At 47.5% G+C, this 18,100-nt stretch overlaps 1 long non-coding RNA gene across 3 annotated transcripts in view; it reads left to right on the top strand.

The window, feature by feature from the left end:
- Nucleotides 1–12,022: 12,022 nt before the first annotated feature.
- Nucleotides 12,023–18,100, top strand: part of LOC119327659 — an 8,220-nt gene continuing 2,142 nt past the window's right edge. Inside the window, exons 1-2 of one of the 3 annotated variants that reach the window (XR_005158638.1) lie at nucleotides 12,023–12,409; nucleotides 12,511–12,738. This is a non-coding gene — a long non-coding RNA (uncharacterized LOC119327659). Of the gene's footprint in view, nucleotides 12,414–12,510; nucleotides 12,884–18,100 lie in introns of those variants that run through there. The other 2 variants (XR_005158635.1, XR_005158636.1) reach the window with 2 other exon arrangements.

Below are 18,100 nucleotides of genomic sequence, written 5' to 3'. Positions count from 1 at the left end.
ATTGCTGCAGGAACTGGCCAGGGAATTGGCCGGGGAAAGCCCACAGTGGTGGTGGCCCTTGGTAACCAAAACCGAAGAACGGCGGCTGCCCCCCACCGGCACCCACGCCCGAATTCATCTGCTCATGCTGCCAGTTGTTGGAGTTCTCCTCCCTTCCACCTTTGTTTCTTCCACGGCCCCGGCCACGGCCTTCCTCCATGGGGAGATCTGCGACAAGGGTAGCTAGGTCTGGTGGGGATGGTGTGGCAGCGACATTGGGAGAGGAGGAGGGGAATGTGGGAACCCTAATCTTCTCCCCCCGTTCGACGTTTTTTATACCACTCCACAGCTGACTGTATCTGAGCTCCGCTTCGTCACCATGGCAGGTTGGAAAGCAGCTTGGTGATCTGGAGGCCTTCCCCCCCCCCCAATTTTGTACGCCCCTTTGGCGCCCATGCTTCTCTGAATCACTCTGAACCCGCCTGTGATCTCCATAACCACCATGGCTTCAGTTTCGTTAGAGAAAATCAAATCCCTTCTTGGCTGGAGCTCAGCTGCCTCTCCATTAGATCCACGGTCTCCTGTGATTGAGCACGATAGAAGGCTTCCCACCGCACTCTTTTGGATTTGATTCTTGAAGTTCTTCCCGCCAGCACCCACGCAATCACTTCCGATGGTGGGGTGGCTTGATTTGGCGCAATCAGAGGTATCTCTTCCTCCTGCGCATGCACCAGAATGCGCGTCACCTGCTTCTGGGTTGATTCTCGGCCATCTCCATGACCTGCAGTTCTTCTTCCTCCAGGTCTGGTGGTGCCTCTCGCACGCACACTCATGGACCGCGTGGTAGGCAGAGCAAGCTCGGGTCTCTCCTCCCATTCCCACAGCGGGCCTCGGACTGCAAACCACATCATGAAATCCTGCAAGCCCCGGATCCAGCCAAAATCGTACTGCCCACTCGTGACACTCGGGGCCATGTGTGCCACTGGTGCAGGATGCCCCTGGGCTCAGTCCATGGCTGGTGCAGGGGAGAGGTATGGCCAGGGGTCGACCTCCTCGGAGTCCGAAGGCGGCGCCGATACGAATTTCCCCTCGATGCACTCCCATCTCTCCCGCCTCTGTGCATCTGCGCTCCATGCCTCCGCCCGCGCCCAATTGACGAAATCCTTCGAGGAGGCCGTCGGGTGTGGCATCCTCCTCTTCTCGTCTTGATTCCCCTCGAAATATATCCTCCTCGCCAGATTGAGGAGTTCCTGATCTGCGATGTGGCCGTAGGGCTCGATCCCCCATGAGGCCCAGACCTTCATCTCTGGATCTGGCTTTGCCTCCGCTTTCTGCTGCAGCGCCCTCCACTCCCGCACACAAAGGAGGTAGGAGGACGCGTCGTCACGGATCCGCATGGCTCACTTCGTCCACCTCCGCATCCACGTCGCCCGCAGCGTCTCCGGCGACACCGACCTAATCGGGTGCAGCATCTCTGGAAAGGTCCGGTACACAAAGGGGGGAGGCAAGTACGAGATCATCGAGCCCGGGTGGGGCAGCGAGCAGGTAGATCTGTCGACTCTCGGCATGAGGGGCGGGGTGTGGGGTGGGGGGCTCGCCGTCGCTGGGAAATCGGCGGCGAGGGGGAGTAGGTGGGGACGAGTCGCGGTCGCGAGCGAGAGCATGAGGGAGCCTCTCCTCTACCATGTTGTATGTTTTGCATGTGTGTATCTTTATAGTGAGGGAATGAAGCATGTATGTTGCTCTGGTCGACAGCAAACTGAACATGTATGGTAGCATGTGTGCTGCTCCTTTCGACAGCAGAAAGTTCGATTCTGCTTTGTTAGACACTAGACAGCATAAAATTCTATGTTGTTTTCATCATTTTGATCTAATTCAGTCCACCAAAACTGAAAGTGTGTGTTGTTTTTGTCATTTTGATCTAGGCCTTTATAAACAAAATTACACAAGGAAGTAAGAATAAACCTGAACGTTGCTCCAGGCAAAATTCAGTTCCAATATGTTATGCCTTTCTAAACAAAATTCAGAGATACAAATATTCTGATCCTGTCAGTAGAATAAACTGCAATACATGCTCTGTTCCTGATATTCTTGACAGCAACGAAACTGCAATAATTATTGAGTGGAGGAAACATGCAATATATTGTTGTCCATGTATAACCATTTTGCGTTTTCCTGATGCATTTCTAGAATATTTATTTATTTTCGTTGCTTTATATTTATTCGTAGTAAGATTTCAATTTTGAGTCATTTAGAACAAGGTATAACCTGGTAATGTAGCTATACAATTTCAAAGTTTGTCATCCAAACAGGATTTGGTATTGAAATCTCAGAGGCATTTCAAGGGCCAATGCAATGGACAACCAAACAGGTGAATTCGTATTCGTTCCATTTTGAGTTTCCTCACTGATTTGGAATTCAGACCAATTCAATACGGAGCTCTCCAATGGAGACATCCAAACGAAGCATTATAGAAATCAAGTTGCGGTGTGCCCCAGAGGTTTGGACTACATATGGAGGTAAGTGAGAGAGGAAGAGGATGATAACTTTTGGTTTGGAACCATGTGAACTATGAAGAATGACCAAGGCAGAATCCGTTTCCAATATTGAATATAAATGTCTGTATACCCAAAGTTTGCAAGACCAACGTTTCTTCTCTGAATGAAATTATACCCAAGGTCTGAGAAAGAAAACGAAAAACGGAGGACGGCGATGAACTTTCTGTATCTAATGAATTAGTATATGGATCTTTACTGGAAAAATTCTGAAGCAAGAGAAGCAGAGCTGATCATTAAAGTTTACTAATGGTCGTCGGCCCACAGCTTCCACACTCGAACAAAGCAATCCCAGAGTCACATCTAGAAAACATGTTTCACCTAAATAGCTAGTCTGAAACAAAATGAAGAATAGACGACGGCGATTACCTTTCTGATTCTGATGAATTAGTAGATGGATTATTACTGGACTAATTCTGCAGCACTAATTATTGAAGTTTACTAATGGTACTCCACTCATAGCACTAATCGTACCACTGCTTCCACACTCGAATTCAGCACTCCCAAACTGACATTTAGAAAACATGCTTCAGTTTCCCCATGAAAAAGTTCCACAAATTTCCCCAGCCACAGAAATGAAATTCCGCAGGAAGAGCAAGCGTCTCCCCGTGTCAGGCCCCTGGAAACGGAGCGCAGCACTAAATCTCCCAACAGCAGACGAATGCAAACGGAAAATCTCACGAACTTCCGCAAAATCGCTCGCGGGGTCTGCTATAGCAGAGAGGCGTAGGAGGGGGCAGGATACCTGAGGCGACGGGGAAGCGGGGGTCTCCGGTGGTGGCCTGTCGTGGTTGGGGGTGGCGGCGTGAGAAGGGGAGACGATGCAGATCGGCGCTGAGGGCGGCGGCGTCCACCTCCATCGATTACGTTAAACAAGGATCGAGTATTACCTTACATTTGGCAACTTGTTTGTCAAAAAAAATAACTTACATTTGGCAACTTAATTAAGCTCGCTTTGATTGAGTACCTGACATATGGTAACTTAACTACATTTGTAAACAGAATAAATTTGGCGTCTCCAATTTACTATTGTGTTTCTGCGATCTGCAAATCAATTATCCATTAATTGATTTCTTCCCCAAATATAATGGCCTCTATATATATCCAAGCGCAAGGAATGATCTCCACCATTGCCACCATCAGCTCACACACAATCCTTTCGACTTCGACGTCACGTAGAGTTGCGCCGGCCGTAAAGATCGATCCAATATGAAGATAACAGTGCTGACGATCTTGCTCCTCATCGGATGCCTCGCAGCTATCGTACAGTGTAAGTATGCGTCACTCATATACCTCATCAACACCAATATTACCATTCTTTTTACTTCAAAGAAATGGAGGTTACCACCTATCCATTCGAATTGGATTTCGATTGATGCAAACAACAATATTTGTACGTATCATATTACTAACGAACACGTAACATCTGTTTGATGCAACAGGTCAATTCGTGGCTGGAAGGAGGAGCTATGTAGTAGTAGATCATGCCGGAGCTACAATGGTGGCCTTCAACGCAACCTCATTGGACGAGAGCAAGCTTACTGTAAAATTCTGCGTCAAGAGCCAATGTACCCGTGGGAAGGACCCCGATCTCCAAACCTGTTTTTGCTGCCGGAATCTAAAGAGTAGTCCATGCTTCTTTTCGGATGATGAGTGCAAGAGCAAGTGTCCTGCCTGTGACCCCGTGTGCGCCCCTCCACCGGCCAACACCGATGAACAAATGCAGCGTGTAGAAATGAAACTTAATTAGTCTATTTGTTTTCTGAACCAAATGAATTTTATGGAAATAAACATGCAAATTTGAGAAAAACAATGAAGTCCTTGAGCTAATACTAATACTGGCTATATGCATTCTTTTGGCCTCTTTAATTGCATCTATTTTATTCATGGTGTGGACATCAAATTTATATTCTACGTATTTACTTGTTCACTAGAAAGATGCAATCATTTTCTCTACATTATTTGAACGTGGTATAAAATCCTGCTGCGGTATTTTGTTTGGTTAGCCGATTTCCTTGTATTTTCTCAGTTTATTCCTAACCTCACCATATTTTTATGGGGAAAAAATGTGGATCCCCTCTCCAAACGTCGATCAGTGCATGCCACATCCCATCGAAAACCATCTTCCCACGGAGTCAGCCCGGATTCCCTCTGCACGATGTTGGATATTTATGTGGCTTTTAACATTTACTCAACATGGTTATTATATATCTAACTCAATCTGAAATTATTCATATTATTAATGTTTGTGACGGGGAATAATTGATGCGGAATTTAACTCGAGGAAGTAATACTCGAGATGCCGAAGACGACTGTGATGGAATACAATAGAGGAATTAATAGGGACCGACTCTACTGGAATTTATATGTATGTACGTATTTTTCCCGGGACATCACAGGGTGGAAGAGCTGGGTTTGTTTTGCAGGACCGGCTCTGCGGGCTGTTGACCCACATGATTAAGATTGGAAGTTGATCTCACATATACAATCTAATCATGGCACATGACTCACACATGTGTGCTAGAGACTAGTATATTTAAACTCGAAAAACTGGCATGTTTGATCGTGGTTGATAACATTGCCCAGGAGTCATACGGATCTTTCCGAAAACAGGTGGAATAATAAAACGCCTGAAAGTGGAGTCTATAAATAGATCCCTACCTCTAGCCTCAAGATGCATTGTGAGCGGCACCACGGAAAAGGCAGAGAAATTAGAAGGTAGACCGTGTAGTTCACAATTCCCAACATTGGTATCTTGAGCAGTTTCGATCACGGTCGCCGGTAACCCTAATCGCCGCCATCCGATCCGTTCCGCTGCCAACTCTGCCTCTACCGCTTGTCGCTACCAATCGGATGTTGACTCCGCTGTTCTCGTTGATTTTGACGGGAAATCTCGCGTGTTCTTTTCCCTGATGGAATCGTTCTGCCGTTGCCGAGGTCTCACGCGTGCACCCCGTGTGGCAGCTTCGCATGCAACCGGTGCGCGTGGAATCAAGAAGGAAACAAGATTCGACAATATGTTGTGCTAATCTCATCTAGTTGTACTGATGGCCGGAGCAGTTGATGCATGTGGAATCAAGCATTGATTTTTTTTAGTGCGCAGGAAGCCTAGGGTTCCGTGCACCTGTGTTTTAATAATCTTCTACTCCCTCCGTTCCTAAATACTTGTCTTTCTATGCATTTCAACAAGTGACTACATACGGAGTAAAATGAGTGAATCTACACTCTAAAATATATCTACATATATCTGTATGTAGTAGTCATTCGAAATGTCTAGAAAGACAAATATTTAAGAACGGAGGGAGTATGATGCAGGACAGGCAACACACGTTGCTAGTCACGGGATTACTGCCTTGCAGCTCGTCCGCCGTCCGTCGTCTGGCTGGCGGTCTACTTAAGCGCCTTGTTGATTCGTCCACTATTGTGCATTGGATCTGGGCATGTTATTCCATCTCGCACGTGCAATAAAGCACGGAATTGCTGGAGCCTTCTCAACAGGCTACACTTGATCTGGAAGACAAGATAAATTAATCAATCGATTTTGACACGATCGGCGGATCGAGGAAGACTAGTACTCCCTGGCTCGGTGGCTCTCTGCCACGCCCACAATCATGAAGGAGACAAGCAGCAGGTTCACGTGATCTAGCCCAAGTCTCTCTTGCTTCTTTAATTCGCATGCAGACCGAGGAAATCAATTCTGCTACTGTTACTATAATAGCTACTTGCATGTTGTCGTGCACGGAGGAATTGGGATACTAGTCGATCTTGCGTGCAGATTTTTAATTTTTTGACGGCTGAAGGGAGAAAAGTTTTAATTCTTCGCGTACGAATCTGCACGTCAAAGTCTTCGCGTGTTTTCTTTACCGATATCTACAGATTGAAAACAAGCCAGAAAGGCCAAGAAAACCTGAGTAGGATCTTTTCATCGAGTCTGCAAATCAGCTTACAAGGATGGCAGCAAGGATTAACTCGTACCATATATGAAGTCCAGGTCCACATTATTTGTCTAGGGATCAAACTGCAACGAGGAAGGCTGTTTCTTGGTTGTCCTAACACTTGTGCGCACCCTGATCTGGGACGGAAATTACAAGGAATTAATCGGCGTAATTTCAGCATCTCTCTTCGCCTAATATACAATTCCGTTTGCTGAGTTATTTACAATCCATAAATTTAATATCACAGTTTGGAAGATGAAATATTACGATTGTATTTTCCGTGGAATTATCCATCACATTATTGACTGAAACAAACTGGACAAGGCGAAATTCAGAAAGCCGCTATTGAGGAAAAGGAAATATATTATGGGTGCCAAATGGCCTCCATAGTTATGTCAGGTTCATACCATAGCGAACAAATTGCATGGAAAATTAGTGCAATCTGGAATACTCTCTTTCTTTTTTTTGGTGTGATATCTCTTGGGAAATACATATTGCTGGCTTATCTTGGGTATTTCTAACTCTGCCAAATTGATCAAAATAATTGATTTTCCAATTTAACTTCATTTGGTAGTGTGCAATATGGCACATTATTTGCTCTATGGAGGAAAATAGAAACTCTCAGAGGGAAGGATCTGACCAAATATTACTAGTTGCACCTCAAAGTGGAAGATATAATAATTTATCAATGCTATTGGCAAAGAGGAAGGTATGTCTAATTTGTATGCACAGAATTTTTTATTTACCACTATTTTTTTAATAGTTGTGTAGTACATTCTGGTTATATATCATATACTTCCATGAAAGTAATTCCAAGGAAATGCTAAAATTAATAAGGCAGATCGATATATCATATACTTGGAATTGGAAGTTATGCCCTCAAACTCCGTTCAGGACGAACAATATTTTCATGAGAAGGAATTCAAAAGTGTCTATTATGACAACCACTTATTTATGGAGGAAGATGGGAACCACTCCATGGAAAATTTAGGAAATTTGCTCTCACTGCACATTGTTAATACTTGCATTAAGTATGTATATGTCACTACTTTTTCAAATAGTTGGATTGTGGATTTAAGCTTCTATGTACTATATTGCTGGAGTACAATAGCAATTTTATTGGCATGATAACAGTACCAAAGGAAATTATATATATTGTGTGTTTTGTCATTATTGCCAAATCTTATACACTTTGGAATGGAAATTTTGCCATGAAACTCCCTGGCGGAGGAAAAGTAATATTGTTATAGAACACTCCACTACCAGAATAATTGTTGCTGCCGACCGCTTTATCTACGCCGACGGCCCCCGTCGGCATAGATGACTGTATGCCGACAGCCGCAGGAAGACCGTAGGCATAGAAAAGCCGTCAGCATACCTCCATCTATGCCGATGGGGGCCGTCGGCGTAGAAAGGCCGTCGGCGTATCTTCCACTATGCCGACGGGGGCCGTCGGCGTAGAAAGACCGTCGGCACATACATGGGCCCGCCGATCCCGGCTCCGACGGCGGGTTGACGCCATCAAAACTATGCCGACGGCCCTAACGATGGCCGTCGGCATAGCTATTAAACTTTTTTAGTTCAGGAAATGCCATGTGGCCTATCTACGCCGACGGCCATGCCATAGGCATATCTACGTAAAATATTTTTTTTGTTCAACAAAAAACCACGTGGCACCTATATACGCCGACGGCCATGCCGTCGGCATACCTATTATATGTTTTTTATTTCTCATTTTACATTTTTAAACTTTAGATTTGAATTAATTTAAATCTAATTTATATAAATTGAAAGATACACAAATTATATATGAGTTTGAGGCAGAATTTTCCATAGATTATGTATATCCGGCTTGTTTTTACTTTTGAGTATGTTAAAATGTAACCTCATGTACTTCTGCATATAGGTCATTGTACTTAGTAAAGTAGTAATTTGTACGTGAGCACGTTAGATTATTATGTTTTTTACAATTCATATCAAATCACGGTAGCACAATGAATTTCTATATGAAGAATGCATTTGAAAAAAATAGTTCTATTCCAAAAAGAAATGTTATTGACGTGTTTGTAAAATCTTTTATTTTTTCAAATTCAAACTTAAAATATAGATAAAATTAGTTTGATGTTATAATTTTCAACTTTCCAAACTGTCAGCGTTTTCTTATGAAAACTATTTCATATCTGTGTTCTCGACCGCATAATGCTTTAAATAAATTAATGAACCATTAAAGAAAATTAAAATAAAATGTAAATCTAAAACTAAAATTCCTTCTGGTTGTTTGAATATTTCTCTCAAGTGAACAACAATATTGCCATGCGTGATATTTTTTCTACAGTGTACTAATTTTTTGAGAAAACTAAAAATGCTTCTGTGCATGCATTCAACATTACTCATGCGAGAAGCAAAATGCTATTTCAGTGATATAGGCTACTAACCTCTTGGCGCACACTCGATTAGAGCTTATAGCCTACACTTCTAACAGGGCCCAGTTCACAACATTAAGCTAGCTCCTATGGGGAAACATGCGGGGCGGGTCGAGCCAGAGGGAATCTAGTGGTGGGTTGGGTCGAGACTGTGTTCGGGGATGTTCCTATGGGCTGACCTATCGCAACCAGGTGGAAGAGTCCACTGCTCAAAACTCGTCCGGCGAAAGACAAAGGGGTAGATCGTCGGGTCAACGAGTCTAGGGTTTAGTCCGGTCGGGTGGCCTTCCGTGTGTAGCTATGCCACCGTATCATCACACGGGTCCTCATGCATGTCTGAAAGTAATGTGGCATGCGTAGACACCTGTATTGGGGCTCGGGGTGTGGCCCCTCCACGGACGGCAGTGCCGCCGTCACTTCGAGTGGGGGACGTGCGCGTCGGGCAGAAGCGGAGGTAATCTATTGGTGGGTTGGGTCCAGACCTTGTTCGGGGATGTTCCTATGGGCTGACCTACCGCAACCAGGTGGAAGAGTCCACTGGTCCAAGCCCGTCCTGTGAAAGTCAAGGGCTAGATAATCAGGTCAATTGGTCTAGGGTTAGGTCGGCTGGGAGGCTTGGGGGTAGCAATGCCACCGAAACACCTCACCGGGTCCTGATGCATGTCTAAAAGTGATGTGACATGCGAAGACGCACATCTTGGGCTCCGGGGTGTGGCCCCCCTCCACGGACGGCAGTGCGGCCGTCGCTTCGAGGGGGGAATCGTGCGCGTCGGGTCAAGCCGGAGCGAATCTAGTGGCGCGTTGGGTCCATACCGTGTTCGGGGATGTTCCTATGGGCTGAACTATCACTACCAGGTAGAAGAGTCTACTGGTCAAAGCCCCATCCGGTGATAGTCAAAGGGCTAGATCTCCTGGTCAACGGGGATTCAGGGTGGCCTTCCAGGTGTAGCTATGCCACCGAAACATCGCATAGATCCTGATGCATGTGTGAAAGTGATGTGGCATGTGTAGAGGTGCCCGTCTTGGGGCTCCGGGGTTAGGCCCCCCTCCACAGACGGCAGTGCTGCCGTCACTTGGAGGGGGGAATCGCGCTGGTCCGGTAGAACCGGAGGGAATCTATTGGTGGGTTGGGTCCATACCGTGTGCGGGGATGCTCTTATGGGCTGACCTATCGCAACCAGGTGGAAGAGTCAATTGTTCAAAGTCCGCTCAGTGAAAGTCAAAGGGATAGATCTCCTGATCAACGGGGCTTCATGGTGGCCTTTCGGGTGTAGCTATGCCACCGAAACACCGCATCTGGTCCTGATGCATGTGTGGAAGTGACGTGGCATGCGTAGACGCCTGTCTTGGGGCTCCGGGGTTTGACCCCCCTCCAAAAACGGCACTGCCGCCGTCACTTGGAGGGGGAATCGTGCGGGTCGGGTAGAACCGGAGGGAATCTAGTGGTGGGTTGGGTCCAGACCGTGTTCGGCGATGTTCCTATGGGCTGGTCAAAGCCCGTCCAGCGAAAGTCAAATGGCTAGATCTCCTAAACAACGAGGCTTCGTGGTGGCCTTCCGGGTGTAGCTGTGCCACCAAAACACCGCATCGGGTCTTGATGCATGTGTGAAAGTGAAGTGGCATGCGCAGACGCCCGTCTTGGGGCTCCGGGGTGTGGCCCCCCTCCACGGACGGCAACGCCGCCGTCACTTGGATGAGGGGAAACATGCGAGTCGGGTCGAGCCGGAGGGAATCTAGTGATGGGTTGGGTCCAGACCGTGTTTTATAGCTGGCCAAACGGGCCGGGCCAAACAGCCAGCCCGCGAGCACGCCGGCACGGCCCGCTATGGGCCAGGCACGACATGGGCTAAACGGGCCGTGCCCGGCACGCGGCACGCCTTGGGCCGTGCCTGGGCCTGGAGCCTGGGCACGCGGGCTGGCACGGCACGGCCTGTTTAATTTTTTTATATAATTTTCAGATTTTTTAAATATATTTATACCTAAAATATAGCCCAATAAGCCTAAAAAACAGCCCAACTGGCTAAATATGGGCAGCCCAGCGTGCTAAACGGGCCATCGGGCCGGCCCGTTCACTAATCAGGCCGTGCTTGGGCCAAGGAGCAGCGCCCGTGGGCCGGCCCGACACGGCCCGGATATTAAACGTGCCATGGCGGGCCGTGCCGTGCCGGGCCGGCCCGTTTAGCCAGGTATGCCATGTTTGGGGATGTTCCTATGGGCTGACGTATCACAACCAGGTGGAAGAGTCCACTGGTTAAAGCCCGTCTGGCGAAAGTCAAAGGGCTAGATGTCCTGATCAACGGGGCTTCGTGGTGGCCTTCCGGGTGTAGCTATGCAACCGAAACACCGCATCAGGTCCTCATGCATGTGTGAAAGTGTTGTGGCATGCGTAGACGCCCTTCTTGGGACTGCGAGGTGTGCCCCCCTCCACGGACGGCAGCGTCGCCGTCACTTGGATGAGGGGAAACACCTAGCACGTGGCTTCAGAGTTTGATCCCCTTCACGGACGGCTCTGCCGCCGGCACTTGGAGGGGGGGGGGGGAACGGCCACGTCGGATCGATCCGGAGAGAATCTTGTGGTGAGGAACGCCGCATGTGCCATCATCGCGGGCAACGAGGCAAGCCAGGGAGATGGTCTGTGTGACCATCAAACAACCAATCTACTGTAACCATCATAGCCATCCTTCTTCCACCCAAGTATGTCCATGTGACTACCTCACAACCCACCAATACATGACTTCCCGGGTTCAGCTTCGGGTGGCGTCACCCCCCGCTCCTCCTCCACTAAGCAATGATTTTGAGTCGGAAGAGCTGTGCAACATGCATCTCTCATGGAGGGATTCACCACTCGTGACCACCACCGCTCACCCGCGACCCTAGGGTTTTGGGCGTCGGCTATCCGGCAACCACCGGCTTCGTGGTTAAGTGTTAACCGGAATAAGAGGTTAAAGAAAAAGAAGAAAAACGAAAGGAAAAAACACAATTGTAAGAGGTTACTTGTCATTGGTGGAAACACTTATGCCTTGAATTGATGACATGGCGCACATCCATCCATCCATCTATCTCTCCATCCCACATCCATCCATCCACCTAAAGAAAAGAAAAAAAAACCCACCCAATCCATCCATCTCTCTCTCACTTCTCCCTCGATATCTCTCTCAGCTCTCCTGCCCGATCCCCTCTGTCTCCGCCGCCGGCGCCGCCGCTCGATTCCGGCCACTGCCGGCATGCTTCGCCGCCGTACTTGCCACCTACTGCTCCCCCTCGAGCTGATCTACCTTCTCCACCCGCTCGATTTGCTTATCCTCTCTCGCGCGCGCGAGTCCCCCTCTCCCTACGCGACTCCATGCCACCGCCGCCGCCCACGCCGGCGGGTTCCGGCGATTTCCACCGGGGCGCAGCAGGCTTCCGCGCTCCCCTCTCACCGGTCCTTCATCCAGTATGGCCAGATCCGCCGGGCGTGGCCCCTACCCTCACCCACGGCTAGGGATTTGGCGGCTCCAACGTCGGCCTGGCTCAAGTAGGTACACCCTCTCCATCCTCGCCGGGATCCGCAGCAACTGCCAGCCCAACCTCCCTTCCTCACCCTACCTCACCTTCTTTTTCAATCCCTTGCTGCAGGTCACCCATCACGCGGACGGGTCGAAGCGCTGGATCTCGGGACAGGGCGGCGCGGAGGCCTTCCTCCCATAGGATTCCGAGCTCGACGAGCCTAGCGGCTGCCGTCCTTGCCCCGCTCGAGGAGGAGGGGCGCACCTAGCAGGCCACCAATGGCCTGTTCTGCTCCTCGTCTTCCTCCACTGCCTGGACCACCACGCCTTCAACAGCGGGCTGCTGCAGCATCGACCGGTGATCCTTCCTTCCTCCAGTCTTTGCTTGCAGTTAGCCTTTTAGGGCCAATCAAATCCAATGTGCTAGTTTAGTTTGCCACAGTTTGGTGACACTCCCATCTGAATATGTCCTTGTAGCTTGGAGTGCTTTGGGTTTCAGTTAACTCGTGCGTACTTGTATAGAACAGAAAAAAGAAGAAGAGATCAATTCGGTTTCAAAGAGAGAGAGAGACGTGCACTACAACACGTACAGCATTACGAGGCACTCTAAAATGCCTCCAAAGGCCATGGAAGTGCCTGTACATGTCTTTTTGCGGCATTCCTTCAAAACGCTAGAGATGGCAGCGAAGGGAAAAGTAAATAAAGGCGTTTTGCAGTAGCGCCTCTAAATCAGAGGAACCGCGGCGTTCTGAAAAGTGCCTCGAAAGCTCCAAGATTCAGCGGCATTTTCCGAAGACGCTGCTAAGAAGCCTGCTAGCTGAGTAAAAGTATGAGCGTCTTAGAAAGGGCCAGCGGGCTACCCCACAGCAGTTCTCACTCTCTGGGATAGGATATGCAGGTCAGGCCACATCATATCTTCTTGCAACTAACACTTGAGCAAGGCCCAGTGGGCTATCATATCAATATATATATATATTAACCAATAACCAAACACCATATATAATCCTAAACACATCATCGGCAGGCGCAATCATTGAGACAGTGCAGGTGTTTCCTCCTTTTAACTACGTCTGAGTCTTCCTCGGTAAGCAGTATGGGACTAAACAGATTGTAGCGTGAGCTCGCGCACGAGAAAAAAAACTATTTAAATCGGCCGCCACAGAGTTCGAACACAGCGTCGACTTGATGAAGAGCTGGACGCCTACCACCAGACCATCTAAGCTATGGCTGTGTGGTTAACATCTGAACATCTGAACAGGTGTCAACATCCACCGGAGGCATGCATCACCTACGCATCCACGGCGGCCTCAACGATGGGATTAAAACGACGATGCCAGGACCACGCGCGTCAGTGCCTTTCTTATGCATGGCTGCGCTGCTCGGCCCACCGGCTAACCTTGTCACTGCACCGGCCACAGTACCGGCCAGTTATGCAGCTGCTCGTCGGCGTCGCCTGAGCGTCCTGCGGCGCTGTCACAGTCCGCCTCCGCTGCAACTATCTTGCCTCAAATCCGCCGCACTGGCCCTCTACTCGCGGCCGCCGGCGCCGCTGAGGCGATTCAGAAAATGCCTCCAATACATGTCTGATTAGTGGCGATTTAGAAAAGTGCCTTCAAAGCTTCTTCAATCGGAGGCACTTTTCCAAAACGCCTTCATATATGCGGGGATCCGAGGCGCCCAAAAAACGCCTTCTTATGCAGAGGGATTTGAGGCGGAATCCAAAAATGCCTTCTTATATACAATTTGGAGGCATTTTTAACAATGCCCTTATTAAAACGCCTCCTAATAGCAACCGTGGTGTAGTGGTGGATGGTTCAGTCATTTATATATACATGTATTATTGGGCTGCAACATGAATGAATATGCCATGTTCAGCTTCAAGAATTTATGAATCGAACTATTTGGTGAGCTTTAATTAAAAGAAAGATTTTACAAGCTCTAGACAGTAGCAATAACTAAAAATCAATTTGGCCTGTATCTATCCTATTTTCTGGAAACCGAGGGTTAGCTAGGTTTGATACGTTTATTCATAGAAAATGAGAGTAATTCAGTATATGTTTTCCTGTTTTCATTTCAGAGTGATGGTAAATTCTTAATGTTCTTCCGTTTTGGCTTATTCAGAGAACATAGCTAGATTCTTGTCTTGTGCCTTACTCAAACCCATTTGAGGCAATTAACCTCTTAAACTTGTTGTTTCTAATTACTTATAGATATGCATGTATGGTCTCTCAAACTTTTTGCTACTAATTACTGGATAAGTACTTTTATTTGTAGTCCTTGGCAATGCTTGTGAATCTTCTGCCACGCGAGACTTTTTCTTCATATTAAAGTAATATTGTAACGCCCTCGATGCGGCTATATCTCCCACGTGTTGAGGCATGATTTAGAGGCATAACCGCATTGAAAGCAATGTCGCAAGTCAGGCAAACTTCACACCATCCGATGTAATATAAATAATAAAGGGGAGATATATAGTTGGCTTACACTCGCCACGTCAATCAAGTACATGAATAGCATTGCAACATTCAAACACTCATGGCCCGACTACGGCGCCAAAACAAAAGATAACCCAACAAGCGACACGGTCCCGATCATCCCGATTGGGCATCACTACTGATCATCAGGAAAAGAAACATAGTATCGTTTAGAGTCCTCGTCGAACTCCCACTTGAGCTTGAGCGCGCATCTGGAGCGGAATCATCAGGCCCTGCATCTGGTGTAATAGTAATCTGTGAGCCACATGGACTCAGCAATCTCGCACCCTCGCGATCAAGACTATTTAAGCTTAATAGGTAAGGCAAGGTAATATATGTGGAGCTGCAGCAAGCGACTAGCATATATGGTGGCTAACCTGTTTGCAAGAGAGAGCGAGAAGAGAAGGCAAAGCGCGAACGCATAGCTAAAGAGGGCAAACCTGCGGCAAGCATTACTCCAACACCGTGTTCACTTCCCGGACTCCGCCGAGAAGAGACCATCACGGTAACACACACAGTTGATTCATTTAAATTAAGTTAAGGTTCAAGTTATCTACAACCGGACATTAACAAATTCCCATCTGCCCATAACCGTGGGCACGACTTTCGAAAGTTCAATCCCTGCAGGGGAGTCCCAACTTAGCCCATGACAAGCTCTCACGGTCAACGAAGGAATAGACCTTCTCCCGAGATGTTCCGATCAGGCTCGGTATCCCGGTTCTACAAGACACTTCGACAAGTTAAAACCAATCCAGCAACACCGCCCGAATGTGCCGACAAATCCCGATAGGAGCTGCACATATCTCGTTCTTAGGGCACACTTAGATGAACACTATGCACAGCTAATACCAAACCTCGAGTTTTCCCGAGGGGGCACTGCAAGTGGCTCTGTTTGGACCAACACTCAGAGGAGCACTGGCCCGGGGGGGTGGGGGGGGGGGTTTAAAATAAGATGACCCCCGGGCTTCGGAAACCCAAGGGAAAAAGAGGCTAGGTGGCAAATGGTAAAACCAAGGTTGGGCATTGCTGGAGAAGCTTTATTCAAGGCGAACTATCAAGGGGTTCCCATTATCACCCAACCGCGTAAGGAACGCAAAATCGGGAACATAACACCGATATGACGGAAACTAGGGTGGCAAGAGTGGAACAAAACACTAGGCGAGAGGCCGAGCCTTCCACCCTTTACCAAGTATATAGATGCATTAAGATAACATGGCAATATGATGATATCCCAACAAGTAAATAAGGTTCCAACAAGGAACGGCCTCCAATCTTCACCTGCAACTAGCAACGCTATAAGAGGGGCTGAGCAAAGCGGTAACATAGCCAATCAACGGTTTGCTAGGACATGGTGGGTTAGAAGTTTGACATGGCAATTTGGGAGGCTTGAAAGCAAGTGGTAGGCATCGTAGCATGGCATAGCAAAAGAGCGAGCATCTAGCAAAGCAAAGATAGTAGTGATTTCAAGGGTATGATCATCTTGCCTGCACAGTTGTCAGAGTTGACTGGATCCTCGAAAGCAAACTCAACGGGCTCCTCGTTAGCGAACTCGTCTCCCGGCTCTACCCAAACAAGACAAACAAGCAACAAGGACACAATCAACCACGTGCAAGACATCAAACAATATGATGCAAAGATGGTATGCTATGCGGGATGCGATGCGGGATGCATATGCAAGATTTGACAAGAGATGCATGAAACTGGCGTCAACTTGAAAATCCAAGTGTGCCACTGGAAAGATGAGATGAAATCTCTTGAAAACGATATAAAGAACGCCGGAATCGGAGTTACGGTTTGGAAATGACAAGCGATTCAAAAATGACACCGGTCTGCGATTTACAGCAAATAGTCAACTAAATGCAACGAGATGAACATGCTACAGCACCCAAACATGGCATAAAAATACATGGCAGGAACACATTCATGATGCTTAACAAAAGTCTAGCACTGAGCTACGGCCAATTCATCCATTAACAGGTTCAAACAAGCATGGCAAAAATGCATTTGGTAAACAGATCTCAGACTTGGTGAAATTAACACTTGTTTGGAATTTCAGATAAGATAGCACTCTTCGGAGCATGAAAACTATATGGTACAAGACCTGAACATGGCAAAGTAAAGCATGGTATGGAGCTAATCAAAGAGCTTAACAAAAGTCCCTTAGTGACCTTGAGCCAAAAGAGGTCAGAAAATACATTTGCAAGCATGTGAACATGGCAAAAACATAATCAGTTCTCAGACTTGGTGAAAAACTGGAGAATGCTGAAACAGATATCAAGTAGGCATGTTTACGAGCTCGATGCACTCACTACAGAGCATGTCATGATAATCCAAGCATACACCCATCAAGAATACACAAAATAAAAGCTAGACATGGCAAGAACAATAACATAGCATGCACGGATCAACTACAACATCATCGGCAAAATCGCTAACAAGTAGACAATCTGCCCAGATTCACAAAATAGCAAAAGTAGAGCTCGATTGACTCAAGCTAGGGTGCTCCATAATTGCAAACAAAGACATGGATGGATATATCACTATAAGATTAACAAAACATCCTTATTGATCATCCTCAAAAGAGGCACGGATCACTAGGAAACAACATGAACATATGGCATCATGAGATAAACAGACCAAGGACTTAGTGGAAATGCTAAGTCCCTGAAATCAGCACTAACAAGTGCACCACTTTGCAAGATTGTACTAGTCACCACACACATCACAAAAATACATGGATTGCACCTCTGGAAAGATGGCAAAACCCTTAACAAAACACATGTAGAGCACCTAGGCATATCATGCACACAATAATCATGGCAAAAATGACAAATATCTAAATGGAGTAGCAGATCTGACAATTATCTCAAGTAGCACTCTTCTAACAGCATTTCGGGCATGAAGATGGAATCAAATGAAAATGATGCAATGAGATGAAATGATGTACTCTCAGAGACGAACATTTTGATATGCTATATGCCCAAAACGGAGCTACGGATGCAAAGTTACGGCAGGATGAACATGGGCACATGAACTAGGGTTTCGGGAGAAAGTCAACCGTCGGGATCCAGATCCAGATCTGGCGCGTTGCACGAGGTTGGCCGGAGTTCGCTCGGGCTCGCCGGAATGGAAGAAGAAGACCGGGGCGAGGCGAGCCAGGAGCCGGCGATGGCGATGGCGGCGCCGGGAGGCGGCGAGTGGCGGGGTGGCGGCTTGCGGCGCCGGCTGGCGAGGTCGCCGGAGCTG

Source organism: Triticum dicoccoides, chromosome 7A, assembly GCF_002162155.2.
Source record: "Triticum dicoccoides isolate Atlit2015 ecotype Zavitan chromosome 7A, WEW_v2.0, whole genome shotgun sequence".
NCBI lineage: Eukaryota > Viridiplantae > Streptophyta > Magnoliopsida > Poales > Poaceae > Triticum > Triticum dicoccoides.
This window is presented reverse-complemented; position numbering and strand designations above follow the sequence as displayed.